The 24,255-nt window shown below is 45.5% G+C and overlaps 2 pseudogenes; both read left to right on the top strand.

Annotated features, from left to right (window-relative positions):
- Positions 1-3,501: 3,501 nt before the first annotated feature.
- Positions 3,502-3,621, top strand: LOC135054082 (5S ribosomal RNA; annotated as a pseudogene).
- Positions 3,622-4,610: 989 nt separating this feature from the next.
- On the top strand, positions 4,611-4,730 carry LOC135054341 (5S ribosomal RNA; annotated as a pseudogene).
- Positions 4,731-24,255: the final 19,525 nt, after the last annotated feature.

The raw sequence follows: 24,255 nt of genomic DNA, 5'->3' as shown, positions 1-24,255 counted from the left end.
TTCTCATATGTCCTAGAGGATGCTGGGGATGCTTCAAAAACCATGGGGTTTATGCCAAAGCTCTAGAACGGGCGGGAGAGTGCGTATGAGTCTGCAGCACCGATTGACCAAACAAGAGGTCCTCATTAGCCAGGGTTTCAAACTTGTAAAACTTCGCAAAAGTGTTTGAACCCGACCAAGCAGCTGCTCGGCAAAGCTGCAATGCCAAGACCCCTCGGGCCCAGGATGAGCTCACCCTTCTGGTAGAATGGGCCTTTACCGATTTCGGTAACGGCAATCCAGCCGTAGAATGAGCATGCTTAATCGTATCACAGATCCAGCGTGCAATAGTCTGCTTGGAAGCAGGCGTCTCAATTTTGTTGGGAGCATACAGGATAAACAGATCCTCCGTTTTCCTGATCTGAGCCATTCTGGTGACATAAATATTCAAACTCTGACCACACTGAGAGACTTCAATCCGCCAAGGCGTCAGTAGCCACCGGTACCACAATAAAGGTTGGTTCATGTGCAACGATGAAACCACTTTTGACAGAAAATGCTGACGAGTTCTGAACTCCGCTCCATCTTCACGGAAGATTAAACATGGGCTCTTGTGAGTCAAAGCAGCTAATTCAGACACCCGCCTTGCGGATGCCAATGCCAACCACATGACCACTTTCCAAGTGAGGAAATTCAACTCAACCTTATGTAAAGGTTCAACCAATGAGACTGCAGGAACTGCAACCCCACGTTAAGATCCCAAGGTGCCACAGGGAGCATACAAAGGGAGGTTGGATGTGTAACACTCCTTTTACGAAAGTATGAACTTCTGGAAAAGAGGCCAATTGTTTTTGGAAGAAACCTGATAAGGCTGAAATCTGAACCTTAACCGAGCACAACTTAAGACCCGCATCCACTTGATCTTGTAATAAAATTGGAGAAAATGACCCAACTGGAAATCTTCCATAGGAGCCTTCTTGGATTCATACCAAGACACATACATTCTCCAAATACGGTGGTAATGTTTTGACGTTACTCCTGTTCCGTCCTGAAGAAGAGTAGGGATGACTTCACTGGAAATACCCTTTCGGGCTAGGATCCGGCGTGCAACCTCCAAGCCATCAAATGAAGCCGCGGTAATTCTTGGTACACGCACGGCCCCTGCTGTAACAGATCCTTTCATAGAGGAAGAGGCCAGGGATCTCCTAGGAGTAATTCCTGAAGATCCAGATACCAACCCTCCTTGACTAGTCTGGAACAATGAGGATCACCTGAACCTTTGTTCTTCTCATGATCTTTAGCAACTTTGGAAAGAGTGGACGTGGAGGGAACATACAGACCGACTAAAAAAACCCACTAGGGCGTCCACCGCTATTGCTTGAGGGTCTCTCGACCTGGAACAATATCTCTGAAGTTTTTTATTGAGGCGAGACGCCATCATGTCTATTTGAGGAATTCCCCAATGACTTGTCACTTCTGTGAAAACCTCTTGATGAAGACTCCACTCTCCTGGATGGAGAACGTCTCTGCCGAGGAAGTCTGCTTCCCAGTTGTTTACACCTGGAACGAACATCGTTGACAGAGCGCGTATATGTTTAGTCGCGCAGCGGAAAATTTTTCTGGCTTCTGCCATTCCTGCTCCGTTTTTCGTCTGTAGAAAACCATTATAAACGGCCCTTAACTCTAGACCGTTAATATGGTGACAAGTATCCTAACTTGACCCTCTTCCTTGGAAGTGTTCCTCCTGTGAGACAGCTCCCACGTCTCGGAGGCATGGATCTGTGGTCACTAGGATCCAGTCCTGGAACCCGAACCTGCGCTTAAGAAATGAGAACTGCGCCGCCACCACAGGAGTGAGATACTGGTCTTGAAAAACAGGATTATCCCAGGTGGGAACCGGATCACTTGTCCAACTGGTCCCGCTAAAAACACCCTGGCATGTAACCTGCCCACTGAACGGCCTCAACCATCTTTTTTAACAACTGAATGTATTGACGGATTGACACTGTTAGAGGTCTGATCAGATTCTGGATCCTCAGAGCCTTTTCCACTGGAAGAAAACAGCCACTTGGTTACTTGACCTTGCCGTAATCAGGCGAGCGTCCCCTTACAGAATAATAATGACTCCTTATTATCGAAGGACAACCATCATACCGCCCTCACCTTGGTGAAATTGGTAATGACAATCCTGAATTGCAACCCTCAGGTAAGCCTAATGCAAAAGACCGTAATTAGACCTCCTTTCTCCTTTTTCAGATTGGAGATCCCTGCCATGAGAGATTCCATCTTGGATTTTAACTTCTTTAAGCAGAAATACTGGGATTTCAGATATAGGAATGGTCTGACTGAGCCGTCCGGCCTCGGGAGCATGAAAAAGCTTGGATAACAGCTTTTTTTTTTTTTTTGTGTGTGTCCAGGACACCAGGACAATGGCCTGGTCCTAACACAACTATCGTATTGCGTCGCATACTACCTCCCCGTCCGGAGGAGAATCGGTAAGGTCGATTTGAAAAATCGGTGAGGGGAAACGTCTGGAAACTCCAGTATGTCCCCCTAGGGACTCTATTCTTAAAACTCACTGGTCCATGTCCTTTCCAGGACTGACTGATAAGTTTTAGACGTGGTCCCACCGGTATGGGCTCCCGCAAGATAGACCCAACATCATGCGGTGGATCTCACCTTCATCTACCTGCAAAGAAAAAAGGGAAATCCGTATCTATTCGGACTAAATGACTGCATCCTACAAGAATGCGTCACCAACCGTTGTGAGGGAACATAGGGCACGAAGGTAGACTTACCAGTGGCATCTGCCTAGATCAACTTAACAAGGCCAACACCAAACCAGGCTTCACCTTCATAGGGAAGAGACTCCATTTCTTCTCGGAGTCAGCATCAGCATTCCATTGGTGAATCCACAACGCCCTCCTAGCCGAGACCGCCATGGAATTGGCCCTCGAACCCAAGAGTCCATACCTCTTGTAGTCGCACGGCAGTATGCTGCAATGTTCTAGATATGACCCAATTTAAGGATTATCCCATCTCTCCCCAGGGTAATTATATCGGATGACAAGGTAACCGACCATTTCTGAATACAAGCACTTCAACATGCACATGTAATGCAAGTATAATCAAAGCATATAATTAAAATATCACTTAGCTTCCTGTATACGATCCTTTGTGACAGGGCCCCGTGCAGAACAGGGGTTGACTCTCACTTTATTCTATCCACGGCGGAAAAAGAATAAACATTCGGACTCCTCGTGAGGATTTGAAACCATCTTGTCACGGCTGACCTAGAGCTTTTTCAACAGAGCGACCAGCACATGAGACACGGTAACAGCTAGGAGGTCATACACATCTGTCACTTGCACTACTTGCCTCATTTTCAAACAATCATACAGAAAGAATCTTAAGACGGTCAGCTCTAAAGACATATTTGTGAGTGCTCAGATATATGCAACAATAATTCACCAGCATCCTACTAATATGAGCCCAACAGGTGTTGTAGTGTCATAAGGACTACATTGCGGCCATACTCCATTGAATAAGCCCAAACCCTTCCGAACTTGGAAGCCAAGCAGTGGAAGGCCGGACTAGTACCAGGATAGGGGACTACCTGGGAACATCCTGGTGCTGCAAGACAATCCTGTCCATTAAGACATATATCAACCCATTAGGGCATTCTATTTTGGATTGTAAAGAGGACTGGGAAAGCGTATGGGAAACCGGAATGAACCAATGATTTAATTCCCTGCGATCACTTCTTCCCAATGGGATATATGCAGGTTGAATGAGGGTTCATACAAATTGTGTTCCTCGATATAATATACCTATTGGGGTTTCAACTTGGTATTAAATTGCACAAGTTTTTGATAATATAGCAAAAGCTAGTTCATCATTATTTTCTATCTAGTATTTAACTAATAAATGCATAAATGTATAGTCCACATATTTTCGCATTTTAATTATTTGTTTTCAGAGGAAACTCCGCTATTTTTAGATAGTACTAAATAAAATTTATAAATCTTATCTGTGTATTGTAATGTAACATATTAATCTTCCAAAATAAGAGTGCTTCCCAAAAAGAGTCATTTGCTTCTTTTTTCTTGTTACTAATCTCATATACCTAGACTCTGGGGGAGCACCGCCGATGGTAACCCAAGACACATTAATTAGGCAACTCTTTCTTGCCAATAAATGTGGGGTACCCTAATAAAGGAATTACCTGCATATTAAAAGTCGGCCATTTTGGAAGACACCTATTATATCACCTCACTATTTAATTATTATAACCTGTGCGGCTTCCATATAAATTTCCAGGCACAGCACCCCCCCAGACTGCTCTTTTCTTCTTCCTTCCGACCTCACGCTAGTGACTCACTCTCTCATTCTCCACCCTATGCCATATGGTATGATGGATGAAAAGCAGAAGTGAGACACGGTAACAGCTAGGAGGTCATACACATCTGTCACTTGAACTACTTGCATCATTTTCAAACAATCATACAGAAAGAATCTTAAGACGGTCAGCTCTAAAGACATATTTGCTGAGTGCTCAGATATATGCAACAATAATTCCCCAGCATACTACTAATATGAGCCCAACAGGTGTTGTAGTGTCATAAGGACTACATTGCGGCCATACTCCATTGAATAAGCCCAAACCCTTCTGAACTTGGAAGCCAAGCAGTGGAAGGCCGGACTAGTACCAGGATAGGGGACTACCTGGGAACATCCTGGTGCTGCAAGACAATCCTGTCCATTAAGACATATATCAACCCATTAGGGCATTCTATTTTGGATTGTAAAGAGGACTGGGAAAGCGTATGGGAAACCGGAATGAACCAATGATTTAATTCCCTGCGATCACTTCTTCCCAATGGGATATATGCAGGTTGAATGAGGGTTCATACAAATTGTGTTCCTCGATATAATATACCTATTGGGGTTTCAACTTGGTATTAAATTGCACAAGTTTTTGATAATATAGCAAAAGCTAGTTCATCATTATTATCTATCTAGTATTTAACTAATAAATGCATAAATGTATAGTCCACATATTTTCGCATTTTAATTATTCGTTTTCAGAGGAAACTCCGCTATTTTTAGATAGTACTAAATAAAATTTATAAATCTTATCTGTGTAAATTTGTAATGTAACATATTAATCTTCCAAAATAAGAGTGCTTCCCAAAAAGAGTCATTTGCTTATTTTTTCTTGTTACTAGAGCTTTTTCAACAGAGCACCAGCACATGAGAAGGAATAACTTTACTTCAGCATTCATTATAAATGTTAATATGAATATGCACATTTAATACACATATATCTATATATATATATATCTCATATATATATAGTTTTGTTAGGAACAGCAGCAGAACTGGCCCTAACCAATATGATGCCCTAGGCAAGATTTTGGCTGGTGCCCTCTAGCGCCGCCGCTAGTTCTGCAGGAGATGCCTGGCATGAGTCAGCTGGCAGCTCTGCTAATGTCGGGCGTCTTTTGTTTATGAAAATGCATCTTATTTGCATTACTATGTGGCTAGGATGCACAAGCAGCTTCTGCTGATTAAAATGATATGCAGCATGCCTATATTCTGTGTGCGACTGCAGCTGTATCTGCATACGAAATGCTACATTACAGTGATTTCCAGGAATACACTGCAACGTAGCATTTCGTATGCAGATACAGCCGCAGTCACACACAGAATATAGGCATGCCGCATATCATTTTAATCAGCAGAACCTGCTGGTGCCCCTAAGCATACCAAATGCCCTAGGCATTTGCCTATGCCTAAGGCCGGCTCTGAACAGCAGGGTCCCTAGTGACGTTAATACGTTCTAAATGTGTATGAAATGTACTGAATGCCGATGTTGTGGATCTAATCAGGAAACATCATGGTCGACATAAGAAATAGTATTCGTGTCGATACCAGGGAGTAGTAACTGGGCAAAATAACATTTTTGCGACCCCCGAGGGGTCTGAGGGAAATATATTGTGAATATTACGCCCTCCACAAAAATTACTACGTCTGTGTTCGAGCCACAGATCTATGCAACCATACCATACATATATAGGTATAGCTTTCTGAAATGCATCACATTATCATGTCAATTTTTACCCAGTCAGATTTGTTGGTGCCGACAGGGTCACCCACACACGTCTGTGTCTCCCATATAGTTTTCTCTTTGGAAAAGCTTACATCTACTGACATGTTGACACTCATTTACATGAACCAAGTACCATCAGGAGTCGGCGGTGCCGACAGAGACATTCCAATAGCCGTTTGTGGCAGAGCACTCAGCCTCAGACATGCCGACTATAAGGGATAGTGTCAGGGAAACACAGAAGACGTTTACCAGCTCTTTTACACCACGCTCATTGCATATTGTGCTTTATTTTTAACATATATTGCACTAAACAACTGTGCCCCCCCCTCCCCCGTTTTTCACTGTGATCTGTTCAGCAGTGCTTTGGCAGGGCCAGCGTGTCTGAGGAGAAAATGGCGCTGGTTAGAGCTGTGAGGGCTAAGCCACGCCCCCTTCATGACGCGCTTCAGCCCCGCTATTTTCTATATATTTATACTGGCGGGGGTCTGTATTTAGTGCCCAGGCACTTAATATCTCTCTTGCCAGTCTCTATCTGAGGTATACATGCTGCCCAGGGTGCCCCCCCTGTGCCCTTGTAGTGCCGCTTGTGTGTGGGAGCAATGGTACCTCAGACACTAAACATTTCTGGCGTCACTGAAGTCTTTTGTTCTTCTATTACTCACCCGGCTTCTTTCTTCTGGCTCTGCAAGTGGGGTGACGGCCTGGCTCCGGGAACGAGCAGCTAGGCGTACCAAATGATCAGACCCTCTGGAGTTAATGGTGTCCAGTAGCCTAAGAAGCAGAGCCTTTGAACTCACAGAAGTAGCTCTGCTTCTCTCCCCTCAGTACCCATGATGCAGGGAGCCTTTTGCCAGCAGTGCTCCCTGAAAATAATAAACCTAACATATACCGCTTTCGGATCGCAAATGCCGGATCCCACCTGGTAAGAGAAACGTGTCCTTACCGGGTGGGATCCGGCATTTGCTCTCCTTTGCTGGCTTTCCGACTCGGCAATATACCGGGTCGGTTGCCATAGCAGCAGGGGGGGGGGGCTGGCGCAGAAGCAGCAGGGGCGGGGTGGAGGCGGTGCTGGGAGATGAGCTAATCTCCTGTGCCGCCTCTCCCTATGCTGTGAATGGGTACCGTGTCGCATCGACGCGGCTCCCATTCACACTGCACCTGACCCGGTATATAATCCTTCTTTTATACCGGGTTGAATTACCGTGTCAGAAGACCTGCTAATTCTGCAAAGTGCTTTCACATCGCACACTGACCTGTGTCGACACGGCAATATGCCGTGTCGATAACGGGTTATTTGTGCGATGTGAAAGGGGTAATAGAGTCTTTTCCGAGAAACTCAGCAGGGCTCCTCAGTGTGTGACCAGTCTCTCTGGGCACAGAATCTAACTGGAGTCTGGAGGAGGGGCATAGAGGGAGGAGCCAGTTCACACCCATTCAAAGTCTTAAAGTGCCCATGTCTCCTGCGGATCCCGTCTATACCCCATGGTTCTTGGAGCATCCCCAGCATCCTCCAGGACGTTTTGGAATAAGGCTGTAATAATAGGATTTTGGTACTTACCAGGTAAATCCTTTTCTTTGAATCCATAGGGGGCACTGGAATACTCTTGGGATATGGACGGCTTCCACCGGAAGAAGGCACTGAATAAATTAATTTTTGAGACTACTCCTCCCCTCCATATCCTCGAGCACTTCAGTGTTTTTTACTGAGCCGAACAGGATCGATAGAGAGATTGACCAAAGGAGAATTACATATAATCTCACGGACAACAATAAAGTTGACACAAAACGTAACAGACAACTAAACAGTTGACACCATAACTGATTAACCCTTGTTAAATTTAAACCAGTCGTGAAAGTGTGTTACCATAAGAACCACTGAACTTCCTAAAACAGGTAAACTGCTCTGGGTGGGCGTCCAGTGCCCCCTATGGATTCAAAGAAAAGGATTTACCTGGTAAGTACCAAAATCCTATTTTCTTTATCATCCACTAGGGGTCACTGGAGTACTCTTGGGATGTACCAAAGTTTCCTCCGTGGTGGGAGAGCTGTTTGGCACTTGTAACACTAAACGGCCAAAGCTAGATGCTGATGCCGCGAAAGTATCAAACTTGTAAAAGCGCACAAACGTGTGCACTGAAGACCAAGTAGCCGCACGGCAAAGCTGTGTCGTAGAAGCCCCACGACTCGCTGCCCATGACGTTCCCACAGAACGTGTGGAATGAGCTGTTACTGAAGTAGGTGGCTGTAACCTAGCATAAAGGTAAGCCTGACATATGGTCAGTTTGATCCATCTGGATAAGGTTTGCTTAGAGGCTGGCCAACCCCTCTTAGCCGCATCATAGAGAACAAACAACGTCTCCGTTTTACGCACAGTAGACGTTCGGGATACATAGATGCGCAATGCGCGAACCACATCCAACGTTCCAGAATCTCCTGTTAACACAGGAACTACTATTGGTTGATTGATGTGAAAAGACGACACTACCTTTGGTAGAAAAGCGGGATTCGTCCGAAGTTCCGCTCTGTCATCATGAAAAACTAAATACGGTGACTTGCACGACAAGGCACCCAGATCTGAAACACGCCTAGCCGAAGCTAAGGCTAAAAGAAAAATCGTTTTCCAAGTGAGAAATTTAATATCCACTTGTCGTAAAGGTTCAAAGTAATCGGACTGTAAGAAATCTAAAACCAGATTCAAGTCCCATGGTGCTGTAGGTGGAATGAAAGGAGGCTGTATCCTCTTTACACCCTGTAAAAACGTATGTATTGACGGCAACGAGGCCAATTTCCTTTGAAAGAAAATTGACAACGCAGATACCTGCACCTTTAGTGTGGAAAGACGTAGTCCTCCATCTAACCCCATCTGTAAAAATAACAAAAGACGGGATAAATTAAAAGATGATGTCGGAAATTTCCGAGCTTCACACCAACTTATATAAGTACGCCAGATTCTGTAATAATGAGCTGCCGTAACCGGCTTCCTAGCTCGTACCATGGTTGGTATAACAGACTCAGGAATGCCCTCTCTTCTTAAGATGGCCTTTTCAACAGCCACCCCGTCAAACGCAGCCGCGCTAAATCGGGGTAAAGGAACGGACCCTGTTGTAACAGGTCCGGACGTAGTGGGAGTGGCCACGGATCGTCTGCGAGTAACCCGAGGAGATCCGAGAACCAAGCCCTCCGAGGCCAATGAGGCGCTATTAGTATGACTGTGACGGACCCTCTCTTGATCCGTTTTAGCAACAGCGGGAGCAGCGGAAACGGTGGAAACAGATACACAAGGCTGTACGGCCACGTGGCTGTGAGAGCATCCACCGCCACTGCCCCTGGATCTCTTGTTCTGGACACATATCGTGACACCTGATGATTGTGGCGGGATGCCATCAGATCCACCTGAGGGTACCCCCACTTCTGGATCAACATCTGAAATACTTCTGGATTTAATGCCCACTCTCCTGGATGAAAATCCCGACGACTGAGAAAATCTGCCTCCCAGTTGTCCACTCCCGGAATGAACACTGCCGACAATATCACCTGGTGATATTCGGCCCATCTGAGGATCCGAGCTACTTCCCGCATTGCCATGCGGCTTCTCGTTCCTCCTTGTTTGTTTATGTATGCGACTGCCGTCGCATTGTCTGACTGCACCTGAACAGTCTGAAAACGAAACATGTACACTGCTTGTCTTAGAGCATTGTAAATCGCCCTGAGTTCCAGAACATTTATGGATAGCGATCTTTCGTGATTTGCCCAGAGGCCCTGGAGCCGATGACTCTGAACTACAGCTCCCCAACCTCTGAGACTTGCGTCTGTTGTCAGAATTATCCAATTCACGACGCCGAATCGTCTCCCTGCAGATAGATTGTGTATTTTTAACCACCAGAGAAGAGACACCCTGACTTGTGGCGACAATCTCACCCTGTGGTGCAACTGTAGATGTGATCCCGACCATTGCGCTAACACCTCCAGTTGAAACGGACGTGAGTGAAACCTTCCGAACTGAAGTGCTTCGAAAGCCGCCACCATTGTGCCTAAAAGGCGAATGCACAAATGTACTGAGACTGTGCGTGGCTTGAGCACTAATTGCACCAGATGACGAATGACCTGTACTTTCTGTTGTGGCAGGTAAACCTTTTGTTTTACTGTATCGAGAATCATCCCTAGGAATTGAAGTCGCTGACACGGAATTAGATGTGATTTCTTTAAACTGACTATCCAACCGTGCTGAACTAGTACATTGTACGTTAGCAAAGCATGCTGGAGAAGCAATTGTTGAGACGGAGCCTTTATGAGTAGATCGTCCAAATACGGAACAATTATTACCCCTAGGGACCTGAGATGAGCTATCATCACGGACATTACCTTGGTGAATACCCGAGGCGCTGATGAGAGGCCAAACGGGAGAGCCTGAAACTGGTAATGGTCTCGCCTTATCGCAAACCTTAAGAAACTCTGGTGAGGTGGCCAAATCGGAATGTGTAAGTACGCATCCTTGAGATCCAGTGCAATCATGAATTCCTGCGGCTCTAACCCTGCAATTATTGACCTGAGAGATTCCATCTTGAATCTGTGGTAAGTGACGTAATGATTGAGACCTTTTAGGTTCAATATTGGCCTGACTGAGCCATCTGGTCTTGGTACCAGAAACAGACTGGAATAATAACCCTGCCCCTGTTCCTGCACGGGGACCGGAATTACAACTGCAGCATTCAGCAGAGACTGAATGGCAACCTGCAGAACTGCTTTCTTGTCGTCCGCCACAGGCAGTCCTGTCGTGAAAAATCTTCCTGTCGGAAGATAATCGAACTCTATTTTGTAACCCTCTAATACTAACTTGCGGATCCACCCATCTGTGGACGTCTGCAGCCACGCCCCCTGAAAGCTCTGAAGGTGTGCTCCCACAATTGGAGATCCGAGATGGGCTGGGAGCCCGTCATGCCACTGGTTTGTTAGTGGTCTTAGTGTCTTGACGACGTGCATTGGATTGTCGAGCACTACGTCCCCGACCTCTTCTACCAGGCGTGACTGCTCCTGTGCCCTGCCCACGAAAGGGCTGAGTTCTAAAGGATTTGAACGCCGGACCAGAATATTTCCGTTTAGGTATAGTTGTAGGCGATGGAAGAAACACAGACTTTCCTCCAGTAGCCTCAGAAATCCATTTGTCCAATTCAGGACCGAAAAGCTTCTCGCCATCATAAGGCAATGCCTCTATACCTTTTTTAACCTCCGTCTCCGCCTGCCAAGAACGCAGCCAAAGTGCTCGTCGTACTATGACTAGCGATGAGGACAGGCGAGAAGTAAGCTGACAGACGTCAGTAGAAGCTGTACATAGATATTCAGCAGCTTCCCAGATTTGATCCGCGAGAAGTATAAGATGGTCATCTTGCAGAGCCGACTTGAGCTCTTTTATCCATACCATTAAAGCTTTAGTAACCCAAATGCCAACCAACCCAGGTCTCAGCAGCACTCCAGCTGCTGTATACATGGACCTTAGCATAGCCTCTATTTTACGATCTGCAGGGTCTTTAAGCGTAGTAGCAGTTGGTACTGGTATGGTTAACTTCCTTGTAAGTTTGGATACGGATGAATCCACCAATGGTGGGTTCTCCCAAGTAGCTGTCATGGACTCTGGAAACGGGTAACTCGATTTAAATCTACGAGGAATAGAAAACCGTTTATCCGGATTTTTCCGTGATTCCAGTAACATTTTATTAAGAGATTCCGAAATAGGAAAACACATCGGAGATCTCTGTCGTTTAGTAAAAACTACCTCATCATTCGTCAGGGGCTCCTCAGTTTCCGTAAACTCCAGCGACTGACGTACTGCTCTGATGAGATTGTCAATACCTGGGCTGTCAAAATCGTCACTATCTGACTGTTGCCCTATTTCGCCCTCCTCATACTCCTGTTCAGTGAGGTCTAGTATCCCAGAGACTGGAGAATTATTAGGAAAAGGAAATTTATCTTTTCCACTCAAGGTGGGCCTCTGACCAGATTGAGACTCTGGTAACTCAAATGGTCTCATTTTAAACTCAGATCTTGCCGCCTCTCTTTCTTCACGAGAGGCGGCCAGCTCTGATTGTAAACCAACTAATACATCTGCAAGTAAAGCCCATGGAGGGTCCAGAGATGGTGGTTTTACTTCTGAAATCGTATTTATGGCTGTATTAACAACACATGCTGTACATGTGGTGGATCCATCAGGCAACACACTCTTACAGACATGACATGAAAAATGTTTCTTAGATTTTGCTGGTGTCTTACTCATTATAAAAGACAGACAATACAAACTACACACAGACAGACTGCACGACTCAGTAATAACACCAAAGTTCCTGGTATATATCAGGCAAGTGCAGTGCCTGCCAGCAATAAGAAAACTGACCCCAAAATTCCCCTAGTACCACTCTTAGCCGAGATGTAATAAAGGAAACCTGGAACAGACAGGAGAACATTAACATATTAAGCATGCCAAATACTGCCAATGTCTCCCCCCCCCCCACTCCCACGACCTCCGTGTACAGCACCGGGTCGGGGCCTGTGGAAGTCTGCATAGGGCCGTGTGAGCGGCCTGTACCTGTAGGCCCAGGCAGCGGGAACTCCTCGGCTGCTGCGGGCGGATAGCGGAAGCAGCGAGCGTGCTGCATAGAGCCCTGGAGCGGCCTATGCACACGCGCTCCCGCCCGCCACACACATTTTGCGGAGTGTCTGTGTAGCCAGGCAGCGCTGCTGCGGCGCCGGGGAGCAGCGGTCTGGTATTTAAGATGCTGGGAGCGGAGAGTGAGAGCGCGCCGCATGGAGCCGTGACGCGGCCCATGCACACGCGCTCCGGGCAGCGGTGAGTACCCAATACAATCCCCAACAGTGGAGCGGCAGCAAGAGCTGACCGCCCCTAACATACCTGGACCGTGACCAAAGTCTATGATGGGGCTTCTCATCCAAGCTCCGTCCAGCTTTTTGCAGGCAGCCTGCAGGTGGAGTGAGGGAGCTCTTTACAGAGAGGTCCGACACTCACGGCTGTTCTCAGCCGCTTCCACTGTCCCTGACCCACGCCTGTTAGAAGGGGGGAAAGGACGTGGAAATCCTTGAAAGAAGAAAAACTTAGGAACTAAAAAAAAAAATTCCAATACTTCGTGGACGAGCTCCACTATGCCTTCTAACTGTGTCGAGCACAGAAAAAACACTGGAGTGCTCGAGGATATGGAGGGGAGGAGTAGTCTCAAAAATTAATTTATTCAGTGCCTTCTTCCGGTGGAAGCCGTCCATATCCCAAGAGTATTCCAGTGACCCCTAGTGGATGATAAAGAAATAACAAAATGTGGAAAAAGTGAAGCGTTGTGAATACTTTTCGGATGCACTGTATGCATACCTTCCAACATGACCCTCTCCAGGAGGGACACAATGCTCTGCTCCTGGACTTCTCTCTTAATTTATGATTGCCATCACCTGTGGGGAAACACCTTTCTTATCAAGTAACACTGGTGAGGGCAATCCTACATTAAGAGGGAAGTCCAGTTATGTTGGATGGTATGCTGTATGTAATTGCTGAACTCCCAGGTGAAACCCCACTTTCTATTTACCACAAACTATATAAATGAAAAAAGAAAGAGAAATTGTCCATGCAAGGTCATAGCTATTTGAATACTTCACAACTTTATACCAAGGTTTTTCAGAGCAAACAACCCTTAATTGTCAACAGGTACAATTCTGTTTTTTTTGTAGTAGACGGTGTGGAATGTTGAGTAAGTGTTCATTAGTAGTAACTCCTAGTAGAGGAAGAAGTGGGAAATTAACTCTCCAAGTTAGAACCGGAGATTGATAAGTTTTACCATTTCCCACTAAAACCGCTTAATAGAGGACAAGTTTGAGAGGTGGCTGGACAGGCACAGTTGGATGGTTACAATAATGAGCTGATAACTTTTAAAAGGAGAAAACTTGAAACTGTAATTAATAATTCTAAACAACACAATGTATATACTCTACAGTAGGTGGTTAATTAGAGTAAACAATAACCCAAGATCACGAAGATCAATACGATCTAGGTAATACTGTAAAGCCGACACATTTGTCTCAATTAGAATCTATTGATGGTCAACCACCTATTGTAGACCTTTTTTAAGCATTAACAAACAGTAACCAAATGGAACCAGGACCTATATGAGGGTCTCAACACCCCAGAAGAGAGGGAGACAAAAAGCGACAAAATCAAAGCAGGATGTAGATCTCATTTTTCATTTGTCATCAGGTGAGAGTTCATTGCTCAATAAAGGTCTATCGTTTGTGCAATTGAATAAACATGCACCTTTTCAGTGGGCCATCAGATAGTATAACATGGGAAGACAACTCTAGATTGAGAAAATAGTTAGCAAATAAAAATTCATTACACACAAATGCACGTCATGGAAATTCAAGCCTGGTGTACTCATGCAACCACGTTTGTAAAGAATAATGTATCAATGAAGACAGTTTGAAAATACTGCATGTATTGTATTATATTTTCAATGATATAACATTTTTGTTAAAGATCCCATATTGGAATATCATGCTAAGAAAAATTATTTATTAAATATAGTATCACTACCAGGGCTGTAACTAGGTGTGTGCCTTGCCCACAGCGCATCTGGCAGCACCACCTGCACGGCCGCTCAATAGGAATGAAACTGCCACGAGACGCCGACCACAATCTATCTTCATAAAGCTTGATTCTGTACATCTACAGTACCGCAATGATTTGTACTGTTAAATATTTTTTTTTCCCATATAAAGAACACAGTAATTAACTACATGCACTCAGTGGGCACTTCAGTAAATATTTATAGTTCTGCATAGGTCCTACGTTGGCCCCCAGAACAGCCTGACTTTATGGTGGTATGAATACAAGGTACCTAATTCAGCATGGATCGTAAAAGCAAAATATCTCTCTAATGGGCAAAACCATGTTGCACTGCACGTGGGGCAAATATAAAATGTGCAAAGAGAGTTAGATTTAGGTGGGTTATTTTATTCCTGTGCATGGTAAATAGCTGTTGGTTTGTTTTCACACTGCAATTTAGATTTCAGTTTGAACTCCCCACACCCCAATTTTTACTTTCTCTGCACGTTACATCTGCCCCACCTGCACTGCACATGGTTTTGCCCATTAGAGAAAGATTTTGCGATCCATGCAGAATTAGGCCATAGGTGCTGTACACATTCCTTAGAGATTGTTATTCATGGTGATAGCATCACACAGTTGGAGTACAGTTGTCAGCTGCACATTTATGCTGTTAATCTGCCGTTCAAACACATTCCAAAAAGTGATCTTTTGAATTGGGATCTGGTGACCGTGGATGCCATTGGAATACTGTAAACTAATTGTCAAGCTTGCAGAACCAGCTTCAGATGGGGTATGCTTTATGTACAGTAATCATTACTCACTGACACATTTTAAAAGATCTACAGCATACTTGCCTACCTGACCCTCTCCATGAGGGAGAAAATAAGAATTTACTCACCGGTAATTCTATTTCTCGCAGTCCGTAGTGGATGCTGGGTACTCCGTAAGGACTATGGGGTATAGACGGGCTCCGCAGGAGACTGGGCACTCTTAAAAGAAAGATTAGGTACTATATCTGGTGTGCACTGGCTCCTCCCTCTATGCCCCTCCTCCAGACCTCAGTTAGGGAAACAGTGCCCGGAAGAGCTGACATTACTAGGAAAGGATTTGGAATCCAGGGTAAGACTCATACCAGCCACACCAATCACACCGTACAACTCGTGATACCTATACCCAGTTAACAGTATGAACAATAACTGAGCCTCTCTCAACAGATGGCTCATACAATAACCCTTTAGTTAAGCAATAACTATATACATGTATTGCAGAGAGTCCGCACTTGGGACGGGCTCCCAGCATCCACTACGGACTACGAGAAATAGAATTACCAGTGAGTAAATTCTTATTTTCTCTGACGTCCTAGTGGATGCTGGGTACTCCGTAAGGACTATGGGGATTATACCAAAGCTCCCAAACGGGCGGGAGAGTGCGGATGACTCTGCAGCACCGAATGAGCAAACTCAAGGTCCTCCTCAGCCAGGGTATCAAACTTGTAGAATTTTGCAAAAGTGTTTGAACCCGACCAAGTAGCAGCTCGGCAAAGTTGTAATGCCGAGACCCCTCGGGCAGCCGCCCAAGAAGAGCCCACCTTCCTCGTGGAATGGGCTTTTACTGATTTAGGATGCGGCAGTCCAGCCGCAGAATGTGCAAGCTGAATCGTGCTACAGATCCAGCGAGCAATAGTCTGCTTTGAAGCAGGAGCACCCAGCTTGTTGGGTGCATGCAGGATAAATAGCGAGTCAGTTTTTCTGACTCTAGCCGTCCTGGAAACAAAGTTTCAGGGCCCGGACTACGTCCAGCAACTTGGAATCCTCCAAGTCCCTAGTAGCCGCAAGCACCACAATAGGTTGGTTCAAATGAAACGATGATACCACCTTAGGGAGAAATTGGGGACGAGTCCTCCATTCTGCCCTTTCCATATGGAAGATCAGATATGGGCTTTTACATGACAAAGCCGCCAATTCTGACACACGCCTAGTCCAAGCTAAGGCCAAAAGCATGACCACTTTCCACGTGAGATATTTTAGCTCCACGGTCTTAAGTGGCTCAAACCAGTGGGATTTTAGGAATCCAACACACGTTAAGATCCCAAGGTGCCACTGGAGGCACAAAAGGGGCTGAATATGCAGCACAAAAAAAGAAAAAAGATGGCTGCGCTGCAAGGGGGAAAGAGCAATGATCCACTAAATGTGTACAATTTGATAAATTTATTAAAAACAAATTTATTAAAAGCGCTAACTGATTAAAAAACAGCAATATTCTGTACATTTAAATGTGCCATGTGCATACAAAAAATATATATGAAAAGAGAATTTTTAGGGAATACCATTTGGCCTTTATCACCACTTATAATGACTATTGTCCCAAATCAAAATCCATTATAAAGAAAAATTATAGTATTCTAAAACAAGACAACTTATTAAGAGATGTCCTCCCAACTAAACCAGCTTTCATTTTTCGGAAGGGGCGATCTCTAAAGAACTCGCTTGCACCAAGCCATCTAAGGCCTGAGAAGAAAATCAATATCACTAGAGAACCCTGGCTTCCGCCGATAATGGGATTCTATAAATGTGGAAACACTAGGTGTATCACGTGCAAATATATAGAAAAAACACAATATGTGAACACTGATAAGGGGGAGAAACAATATAAAATCAGAAGTCATATTAATTGTAATTCGATATATGTCATATATATACTTCAATGCGGGTGCGGCCTATATTATGTAGGCCGCACCACTAGAAAACTTAGGATCAGGTTTCTTGAACATCGTAGAAACATTCGGAATAGGGTTTCTACACACAGTGTTTCCCAACACTTTAATGATCATCACAACGGGGACCCAAAAAGCCTCAAAATAATAGGAATTGAACACATTCCTATTACAAATAGGGGAGGGGACCGCTTCAAAAAACTGTGCCAACAGGAGGTCTACTGGATGTTTAGGATGGGGTCTATCTATCCGGATGGCCTCAATGAGGCAGTAGAATTAAATATGATCATTTAATATAATAAATTGACGGTTTCTTGGATTTAGTATATACCTTTCTTGTAATATTTAATCTAAACACCTACCCACTATTCTCCCTTTCATCTCTACCCAAAAAAATCTCTAATTAGTGACCTTCATTTTTCATATTTAATTTGTCCTATTGTTCCCCTCCCCTCCCCTTTTTTTCCCTTCCCTTTTGTTTATTTTTCATTTCTTTGGTTCGATACTATCAGTAACAGAGAGACACTGATATCCAGTTTAACCAAGTATTTTACAATATAGCATCTCCATGAATAATAATTGGTATAGTGTATAATTAATATACTGTAAATATTAGTTTGTTGCCCTTATGTTCCAACAGCCAAACATGATAGAATCAGGACACTAGAGAGGGTGCTACTATGTGGCATATGCACCTGCAGCACGCTATGTTTAATACATGGTGCTGCAGGGTCACCGTGGAAACCGGCTAGGAGTGACGCGTGTGCCTCCGCACACGTGATCACGTTCCTTGCCGAAGAGCACACGGCCAGAATAAGCCGCGTTACCATGGGGACGTACGTGACGACGGACGGAGGACGTTACTTTCCCTCCGTCCGACGTATTAAGTGTGACGCGGCATTGAAGGACGAGTCTACTCCGGGCCGCGTCACTATGGCGACGGCCCGAGAGAGACTATTGGCGCACATAAGACCCACATCACTTCCGGTTCCCGTTGCTATAGCAACGGTCCGGGAGTAAACGCTGGGCCCCTTCTAATCAAATAAATATATAGATAGAAGCACATCAATTACAACAAGCCACTAGCAACCGCTTCCTCTATATATCAGAACATAGGGCCTGCTTATAACTATATAGCCCAGAAATAAAATAAAGGTTTTTTCATATTGATCATGTGACACTAAGCACATGATAACTATTGATCACATGACTCCCAATACGACCTATGAAATCCCTTTAGGAATGGTCTCCATGGTTACAGAGCAATAAACAAAAGCTCCTATTGGATTAATATATTACATAGCAAGAGTTTAATGAACAAAATAAAAAACAAAAAATACTTAGTTACTTGAAATGCAAATTTGTTATTACCAATGTTTCTTATATACAAGTAGGTCTGTCTTCTGTACACATTTTAGTTGTTTTTATTATTAGAAAGAGATATATATGTGACTAACAGGAAATGTGCATCCAGGTGCCAATTAAGCCACCATTTTGTCTAGGGTATATAAAGCCCAAACCCAGACAGTACAGTATACCTTTGAAAAAGCTGCAAGGCATACGCAGCGAAACGCGTCAGGTTTTTACCCATTGGAGCAGGACGTCTTCACAATTAGATCCGGACCAGCCCTTACCAATCCTTCCAGCTTTCCAGAGGAGTCCCAGAGAGGCACCATCCAATTACCGCACTGCATGAGGTACCCACTGCACATGGGACACTGTATTCCATCTTCAATCCTCTAGCGGCATATGGAACTTGTAAAGGACTCTCTAAATACCATATAAAAGGGACTCTCCACAGTGGAATATAACTGGACTTTTTAGCACTCCAGGGCAATATTTGGAACGGATCCTACAGAGCTTTATGATACATGTCCTGAACCAATATTCTGGGTAAAAAAATTCTCTTTTCATATATATTTTTTGTATGCACATGGCACATTTAAATGTACAGAATATTGCTGTTTTTTAATCAGTTAGCGCTTTTAATAAATTTGTTTTTAATAAATTTATCAAATTGTACACATTTAGTGGATCATTGCTCTTTCCCCCTTGCAGCGCAGCCATCTTTTTTCTTTTTTTGTGATTATATTGGGAGTGACTTCCCTCTCAAACTAGGCTGCCGCTTAGCCGAGCATCTCGTCTCACAGCGCCCGAATACCCTTGGGTCTACATTATCCTTCTCGCATGAATATGCAGCACCCCTGTAACAACGTCCGAACTTCAGGCAGTGAAGCCAGTTCTTTTTGAGAGAAAAAGGGATAGGGCCGAAATCCTGGCCTTTATGGATCCTAATTTTAGGCCCATAGTCACTCCTGACTGTAGGAAGTGCAGGAATCGACCCCCCTGGAATTCCTCTATAGGGCCTTCCCGGCCACACACCAAGCAACCTATTTTCGCCATATACAGTGAAAAAGTCTTGCTGTCACGTCTTTCCTAGCCTTTATCAGTGTAGGAATAACTGCATCCGGAATGCCCTTTTCCGCTAGGATCTGGCGTTCAACCGCCATGCCGTCCAACGCAGCCGCGGTAAGTCTTGGATCAGACAGGGTCCCTGTTGCAACATGTCCTGACTGAGAGGCAGAGGCCATGGGTCCTCTGAGAGCATTTCTTGCAGTTCCGGGTACCGAGTCCTTCTTGGCCAATCCGGAGCAAAGAATATTGTTCACACTCCTCCGTTTATTACAATTCTCAGCCCTTGGGTCTGAGAGGAAGAGGAGGGAATATATAGATCAACTGGAACACCCACGGTGTTACTAGTGCGACCACAGCTATCGCCTGAGAGTCCCTTGACCCAGCGTAAAACCTTTTTTATCTTTTTATTGAGGTGGGACGCCATGTAGTCCACCTGCGTCAGTTTCCATCAATTTGCAAAACTGCGTGAAGACTTCCTGATGAAGTCACCACTTTCCTGGGTGGAGGTCATGTCCACTCCCGGAATGAACACTGCTGTGCGCTTACTTGATTCTCCGCCCAGCGAAGAATTCTGGTGGCTTCTACCCTCGCCACCCTGCTCCTTGTGCCGCCCTGGCGGTTTACATGAGCCCCTGCGGTCTGACTGGATCAGAACCGGTTGGTCGCGAAGCAGGAACTCCGCTTGACTTAGGGTGTTGTATATGGCCCTTAGTTCCAGGATATTGATGTGAAGGCAAGTCTGTTGGCTTGACCACAAACCTTGGAATTTTCTTCCCTGTGTAACTGCCCCCCACCCTCGGAGGCTTGCATCCGTGGTCACCAGGACCCAGTCCTGAATGCCGAATCTGCGGCCCTCGAGAAGGTGAGCACTCCACAGCCACCACAGGAGAGACACCCTGGCCCTGGGGGATAGGGTGATTAACCGATGCATCTGAAGATGTGATCCGGACCACTTGTCCAGTAAGTTCCATTGTCCTTGCATGGAACCAGCCGAAGGGGATGGCCTCGTATGATGCCATCATCCTTCCCAGGACTCGAGTGCAGTGATGCACTGACACCTGTTTTGGTTTTCAATAGATTCCTGACCAGTGTCATGAGCTCCTGAGCTCTCTCTATCGGGAGATAAACCCTCTTCTGGTCTGTGTCTAGGATCATGCCTAGGCGAGGCAGATGAGCTGTAGGAACCAACTGCGACTTCGGAATATATAGAATCCAGTCGTGTTGCCGTTTCACTTCCAGAGAAGGTGATACGCTGTCCAGCAACTGCTCTCTTGATCTCGCTTTTATGAGGAGATCATCCAAGTATGTGATAATAGTGACACCTTGCTTCCGCAGGAGCACCATCATATCCGCCATTACCTTGGTGAAATTGGTAATGACAATCCCGTACCGCAATTCTGAGGTACGCCTGATGAGGTGGATAAATGGGGACACGAAGGTATGCATCCCTTATGTCCCGATTCATTTCAGGCTTGCAATGACCGCTCTTAGCGATTCCATCTTGAACCTGAACCTTTTCAGGTATATGTTCAGGGATTTTAATTCAATATGGGTCTAACCGAACCGTCTGGTTTCGGGATTATAACATGGTCGAATAATAACACCCTCTTGTTGAAGGAGGGGACCCTTGACCACCACCTGTTGAAGATACAATTTACGAACTGCAGTTAACACTGGCTCCCTCTCTTGGGGGGAAGCCCGCCGGGTCCTCGGTGAGGGGGCATCTTCTCACAGTCCAGCCTGTATCCCTGCGATACAATTTCTATTGCCCAGGGATCTAACAGGGAGTGAACCCACTTGTGGCTGAACTTACGAAGGCGTGTCCCCACCGGGCCTAGCTCCGCCTGTGGAGCCCCAGCGACATGCGGTGGATTTTTGTAGAGGCCGGGGAGGACTTCTGTTCCTGGGGACTAGCTGTGTTGTACAGCTTCTTTCCTCTGCCCCCGGCTCTGACAAGAAAGGACGCACCTCAGACTTTCTTGTTTCTTTATTCGAAAAGCTGCATTTAATAATGTCGTGCTTTCCTAGGCTGTGCAGGAATATAAGGCAAAATATCAGAATTACCAGCTATAGCTGTGGAGACCAGGCCTGAGAACCTTTGTCCACACAATCCTCAGCCTTCCATATGCCTCTTAAGTCGGCATCATCTGTCCAATGTATATTCTACAGGACACGTCAAGCAGAAATCGACATAGCTTTTGTCTCTAGGACCCAGTATACTCATGTCCCTTTGGGCATGCTTTATAATTATATATCTATCACTTAAGACAGCATCTTAAAATATTTATATGCATACTAGGGTCTCAATCTCTGCTGATAAGGTACCTGTCCACGCTGCCACAGCGCTATAAACCCATGCCGACACAATCGCCGGTCTGGGTAGTATACTAGAATGTGCACACTATCTGCAGGATCCCTGAGAATAGCTAGTGCAAACAGGACACCCAAGGGGAAGATTCTCAACACATCCTGGCCCTAGTGGGGAAAGGATACAGCCTGAGAATTCTCTTGTGGGAAGCTGCCGTCTCTTGTCTGGAGATTCCCGCTCTTTTTCCTCATGAGAGGAGGGAAATTTACCTCAGCATTCTTCCCCTTAACATGTGTACTCTCGTGTCAGGGACAGATGAGTCATCAGTGATATGCAAATCATCTTTTATTCCAATAATGATATATTGAATATCTTTTAGCCCTCTTGGCTGTAACTTTGCATTATCGTAGTCGACAGTGGAGTTAAACTCCGTGTCGATACTTTGTTATTTTGGATAGTGAGCATAGAGAGACTCTGAAGGACTCTGTGACATAGGGACAGACCAGGGTAGATTTCCTTTCTGTTCCCTAACCTTTTGTGCAATAATTTTACCTCAGCACTTACACATATCCAAACAGGTGTCGGCGTTGTTGACGGAGACACCCTCCCACACACTTATCCGCTCTATCACCTCCTTAGAGGAGCCTTTTACCTCAGACATGTGGACACACGCGTACCGACACATCACACACACAGGGGATGCTCTATTTGAAGACAGTTCCCCCACCAGGCCCTTTGGAGAGACAGAGAGAGAGTATGCCAGCACACACCATAGCGCTATATAATACAGGGATGTACACTATACTGAGTGATTTTTCCCCTATAGCAGCTTATATACACAGTTTTGCGCCTAAATTTATGTGCCCCCCCCTCTCTTTTTTACCCTTTATGTACCAGGATACTGCAGGGGAGAGCCTGGGGAGCTTCCTTCCAGCTGAGCTGTGAAGAGAAAATGGCGCCGGTGTGCTGAGGAAGAAGGCCCGGCCCCCTCAGCGGCGGGCTTCTGTCCTTTTATGTACTTTAATGGCGGGGGTTAATGCACATATACAGTTTATCAGACTGTATTATGTGCTTTTCGCCAAGTAAGGTAATCTAATTGCTGCCCAGGGCGCCCCCTCCCCAGCGCCCTGCACCCATCAGTGACCGGAATGTGTGGTGTGCTGAGGGAGCAATGGCGCACAGCTGCAGTGCGCTACCTTAATGAAGACCGGAGTCTTCAGCCGCCGATTTTCAACTTCTCTTCGTTCTTCTGGCTCTGCAAGGGGGACGGCGGCGCGGCTCCGGGACCGGACGACCGAGCCTGTGTTCGATCCCTCTGGAGCTAATGGTGTCCAGTAGCCTTAGAAGCCCAAGCTAGCTGCAAGCAGGTAGGTTCGCTTCTCTCCCCTCAGTCCCACGTAGCAGTGAGTCTGTTGCCAGCAGATCTCACTGAAAATAAAAAACCTAACAAATACTTTCTTTTCTAGGAAGCTCAGGAGAGCCCCTAGGGTGCATCCAGCTCTGGCCGGGCACAGATACTAACTGAGGTCTGGAGGAGGGGCATAGAGAGAGGAGCCAGTGCACACCAGATATAGTACCTAATCTTTCTTTTAAGAGTGCCCAGTCTCCTGCGGAGCCCGTCTATACCCCATAGTCCTTACGGAGTACCCAGCATCCACTAGGACGTCAGAGAAAATGCTCTGTTCCTGGACTTTCCTGGTAATGTATGATTGCCATCACCTGTGGTGAGCTAGTTAATTGATAAGAAAGGTGTTTCACCACAGGTGATGGCAATCATACATTACCAGGAAAGTCCAGGAACAGAGCATTTTCTCCCTCATGGAGAGTCAGGTAGGCAAGTATGATCTACAGGTGTCACTAATTATTTCACTAGTGATTTTGTGAGGAGACCTGGAAAACAAGAACTATTTGGAGTCATGAGTAGAGTTTGGGAACCTGTGCGCTACTGCATACACCTGTTGTAATGCATTGTAATTTCAGTCACTATCCCCAGTGGTTCCCAAATGCGGTCCTCAAGGACCCCATAACAGTCCCGGTTTTATGACTTTCCCTGCTTCTGCACAGATTATATAATCAAACTGACTGAGGTACTAATTAAGTCACCTGTGCCTAAGCATGGATATCCTTAAAAG

This window comes from Pseudophryne corroboree, chromosome 2, assembly GCF_028390025.1.
Source record: "Pseudophryne corroboree isolate aPseCor3 chromosome 2, aPseCor3.hap2, whole genome shotgun sequence".
Taxonomy (NCBI): domain Eukaryota; kingdom Metazoa; phylum Chordata; class Amphibia; order Anura; family Myobatrachidae; genus Pseudophryne; species Pseudophryne corroboree.
Note: the sequence above shows the minus strand (reverse complement) of the source record. Positions and strands in the feature narration are given on the sequence as shown.